General features: G+C 44.4%; 1 pseudogene; it reads right to left on the reverse strand.

Annotated features, from left to right (window-relative positions):
- Positions 1-2,837: 2,837 nt before the first annotated feature.
- On the reverse strand, positions 2,838-3,355 carry LOC102744070 (nuclear transport factor 2 pseudogene; annotated as a pseudogene).
- Between the last annotated feature and the right edge of the window lie 1,535 nt (positions 3,356-4,890).

Genomic DNA, 4,890 nt, shown 5'->3' on the forward strand with positions numbered 1-4,890 from the left:
TGATGGCCATGGAATGGAGACTTTCTTTATCGAGATGCTGCTAACTTTTGCTGTTATAATTTAGCGATCACCTTAAGTTAATTCGTATCGCCTTTGAACCAGAGTTGCCAGATAAAATACAGCACACTCAGCTAAATTTATTTTTATTTTTACTTTTTTAAAAGATTTTATTTATTTATTTATTTGACAGAGAGATAGAGAGAGAGCACAAGTAGGCAGAGCGGCAGGGAGAGGGAGAGGGAGAAGCAGGCTCCTCGCTGAGCAGAACCCCAATGTGAGGCTTGATCCCAGGACCCTGGGAACATGACCTGAGCCGAAGGCAGCCGATTAACCAACTGAGCTGCCCAGGTGCCCCTCAGCTAAATTTATATTAGGTAAACAATGAATACTTTTTTTAAAGTATAAGTATATCCCAGGCAATCCTTGGGATATCCTTATACTAAAAATTAGTCATTTTTTTCCCCCTGAAATTTAGATTTAACTAGGTGTCCTATGTTTTTATTTGCTAAATCTGGCAACCTTCCTCAGAGCACTAAATGCTGGTGAGACCCTTTCTTTTCTTCAGAGTGTCCTTCAGCACACATACTCCTGTCTGTGTGCGCCTTTGCGTCTCCAGCATGATGCAGCTGGTTCATGTTTCTCAAGGCATCTAGTGACAAACCGTGGTGGATCAGACTCTTGAGTCAAGGACGCAACTGTGCGTATACACCCTGGAGGGCTAGTGTACCCACTAGATGGGGAGTTGATTTTCAAACCTGGAGAAAGCATGCCTGAGTGGGACATCTCGGTGGAAATCTTGGATGAATTGGACAGTGTGTGTTCGGACCTTGGAGGGGTGGGGAATTAGGAGAGGAGCGTGGGTGGGTGCTGGGATAAGGGAAGCTGGAGTCAGACCACCTTTTCTGCATTTGTGTCCAATGTACTCTCATCCCAGGCATGAGCTGATGATCAGCCCTTACCTTCACTTCTGGCACCTGGTTGCAGGTCAGAATGGACTGACTTCCACTCAGAGCGGAGTCCTTCCATTTACAACTCCTGCCCCCTGGTGAATTTTCCTCCTGCCGTTATTTGCAGCTCCAAGCTTTCATGTACCTGACTCTTGTCCTGTTGTTATACTTTAAGCCCAATAATTCCAGCCATGGCAGCTGCTAGGTAAAGTGAGGCAACTTCAATCCTGTCCAGATTGGCTTTCAAATGAGGTTTGATAAATTAAATTATGGTCAGAGGAGTGGAGGAGGAATAATGATTTGGATGCATGTCCTGATGTCTCTGCAGCACAGAGCTCCCTGAATCTTTTTTCTTTCTTTCTCACTCTCTCTCTCTCATTTTAGTTGAAAGAATTCTTTATCTCTTCTCCCCCACCCAAGCCAGCAGAAGCCAATGTCCAGCGTATTATAGGAAAGGGTTACTTTTATAAACCAGGGGCGTGCTGTGAAAGGCATCTGAGGGGCTCATCTAGATTGTTTTTCAGCTTACTTTCTTTTTGACAGCTTTAAAGGGCCTTTTAAAATTGCCAGGAGAGTAGATTCATATTTTTATCATTCCACCTGCATAGCATTTTAGACACATTTATATTCCTGAAAGCATAATAATACATAACATTTAGCATTTAATTTATGACTCCTGCCACATCTGGTATAAAACTCCTTCTGAAGCAATAAATCAACCTCTTCATGTCAAATTGCCATTCATTCTTTGACCTCCTCCATAATTTATGGTTTGTGAGTGCAAAATGGGAGAAGCAGCTTAAATCAAGTGGGTTTTAATTAACAATCTTAGGAAATTCAGAAGAATATTTGCAATTTATTCATGAGGGGAAAGGACTTTGTTGCTAGAAAGAAGAAAAAAAAAAAGCTTATTTCCATGGGTATAAATTGAAGTCTATTCTGGGTACTTGAACCACAACATGAAGATTTTTCTCTACTTCGAGTCAGAAAAACAAAGTGATTCTGGTAGGAAAAAGCCATCCAAGCTCCTAGGACAGAATCCATTTTCTAGGAGAGGTTTTGCGGGGAAGGAGTAGGGGGAGACATGCAACCATCTTCTGCTTAGAGCGGCCTTTCACGGAGTCGCCTGGCTGCTGACACCATGCCTTTCATGTCGACGATTTTATTTCTAAGCTTTTCACAGTGTGTCCTAAGTAGCTTCTATTAGCATTGTCCTGTCCGTTTCCTTGGCAACAGAGCTGGTCAATTTAGACACCATTTAAGAGCTGTGGAAAAAGCAACAACCAGCAGTGCGATGGGTAAAATTACAGAGAACACGCTGAAGACAATCCTCGCTGGAGGAGACGCATTTTCTTCCAGGGCCCATTTTATTTTAATTAAAATCGAAAAGCTCTTTTAAACAAGGCCCTAGATTAAGCACAGGCCAGAGTAATCTACTATACAACGGTACAGCTGCATTCCTTAATGTTATCTCTTTAACCCTAACGGAGTGCTTGCACTTTTTCCTCCCTCCCTCCCTTCCTTCCTTCCTTCTTTCCTTCCTCCCTCCCTTCCTTCCTTCCTTCCTTCCTTCCTTCCTTCCTTCCTTCCTTCCTTCCTTCCTTCCTTCCTTCCTTCCTCCCTCCCTTCCTTCTTTCCTCCCTCCCTCCTCCTCCTCCTCTTCTCCTTCTTCTTCTTTTTTTAGAGAAAATTTTCATGGTTTTATTGTACCATGAGGCATTGAAACATCTGAACAAATCAATATCTGGGTGGTGAGGCGGCTGCTTTCTCTTTCCCTTTTTTGAGGGGTTACTAGAGCAACTTGTCAGTAGATTACAAAAAGAAGAAGAAGAAGAAGAAAGCCTTTGGCATTACTGAAGTCTTCCCAAAGCATGTGCTGGGACAGTACCAGCCTCTGTCAGATGCAGCTGGTCCAGCGTGCAGTCATCACGCATGATACCTGGGTAGTGTGCGCTGTGCCTGCTCCCACGGCAACCCTCCGTTGTGGGTGGTATCTGGAGCATCTGCAGAAGTGAATAGTGTCAGGAAGCGGAGTGGGGAGGAAATGGGAAGAGCGCCCAGCTGGGAGGAGGTCAGCTGAAGTTGTGCAGGGCAAGCCTGAACATGTCATTATTGCAAACCCAGGCATCGTTGACGTTCTTTAACTGGAACATGTGGTGGAACCCCATAATGGGGTCTTCATTGGCCTTGGATTGACCCACAACCATGCTGATGATGCAGGTGTCTGGCACAGGCTGTGGGATTTTCTGGAACGGAGCTGCCCTCCCCAGGAGTTGCTGTCTTCCCATGTAAGGCGGGATGTGTCAATATAAGTCGTGTCTAGTGGGATTCTTTCATTATCAAAGAGCTGGTGGTGATGTTGAAGGAAACTGGATCCAGTCTTGCTCCCAAATTGGCTTGTCTCACATTCTGAAGTGTCACTGACCTTGGTGAGACCTTCAGGATGGCTCTTGCAAGAGGGCTGTGAACCGCATGCACAGCTTCCCGTTTCCACCCCACTAGTCCACGGGCTGACCGAGGCCAGGGTCCTCGAGGAGTGGAAGTGACTTTGACCTCTTGCCCACTGAGCTCCGGCCTTCACAGACGCTCGGGCCGCCCAGGGGCTGGCTCCCTGGTGGTGGTGGCCGCAGCAGCCCGGTGCTGTCTGCTTGCACTTTTTCAGATAAGCAAGGAGAGAAAACCTAGGGGCAACATGGTAACCTCTTACCAATCTTTAGCGTAAATACAGAGCAGAGAGAGATGAGTCTTCTCATGTCTGTGGTTGTGTTTCAGTGGGGCAGGAGAGAACCTCCAGCTGTAGACATGATTACGGTTTATCTTGTGTAAGAAAATAAACTTTTATTGCAAATGTCACAGGTGGTCTCATTTGCTATTTATCTCATTTCATGAGTTGTGGGACTTTATTTCCCACAGTGACCTTATATGGATTTTTTCCCAGTACCTTATATGGGTCATTTTGAATATGGAACCAACTAGAACTTTGGGATTTTCAGGACTGAGCTCTATGTTGGCAATTAGCTTACCACTTACCATTGCAGTCACAGATTTTTTTTTCTTTTTTTTGGTGGGTAGGACAGGACAGAGCATATTTTGGGGTAAGGGAGATCTTTACTCCCAACATGGAATATGTTAAAAATTCCTTTGTCCTCCAAGATGAAAGTAAGTTAATTTATATACCGTGTATATTTGCAAATAAGACAAGACTGATTACTTCTATAGGGGTTTGAAGGTAGTTTCAATATCATTTTCATTTTAAGAAAGTTGGACGGGGGAGTTTATGAATAGGGAATTTTTTTTTTTTAAGATTTTATTTATTTATTTGACAGAGAGAGAGACAACGAGAGAGGGAACACAAGCAGGGGGAGTGGGAGAGGGAGAAGCAGGCTTCCCGCCGAGCAGGGAGCCCAATGTGGGGCTGGAGCCCAATGCGGGGCTCGATCCCAGGACCCTGGGATCATGACCTGAGCTGAAGGCAGACGCTTAACGACTGAGCCACTCAGGCGCCCCTGAATAGGGAATTTTTGATAATACTGTCTAACCCTGGTGAGTGCACTGGGACATTTCAGGGTTTGCTTCTTGATGCTTTTAAATTGCTTTCATCTGAGAGGAACCCTGTACAGCAGTGAAAGCCTCTTCAGTGAAAGTACTAAAGCAGAGACGTAAATCTTGTTATTGGAGATATCTTACGTAGATTCCTGCCCCAGTAGATTTCTAAATTTCTAGGACTTCTGAAGTCCGTTCATACACTGACATTCATGATCTTATCCTTGAACATGGACAAATGCAGGTAGCCCAGGAATTAGAGGGAGAAAATGACCCCTCCATTTTGTTTTCCCCAGTTATTTGTAATATACTTCACCTCTTTCTATAGGGCTCCTATTTTTTGGGGGGGGAAAGAATTCAAAAATGTTCATTTCTAGGCTTTTTGGATTCCTGTATTAAT

The sequence above is a fragment of the Leptonychotes weddellii genome, chromosome 8 (assembly GCF_054177405.1).
Source record: "Leptonychotes weddellii isolate Sample4059 chromosome 8, ASM5417740v2, whole genome shotgun sequence".
NCBI lineage: Eukaryota > Metazoa > Chordata > Mammalia > Carnivora > Phocidae > Leptonychotes > Leptonychotes weddellii.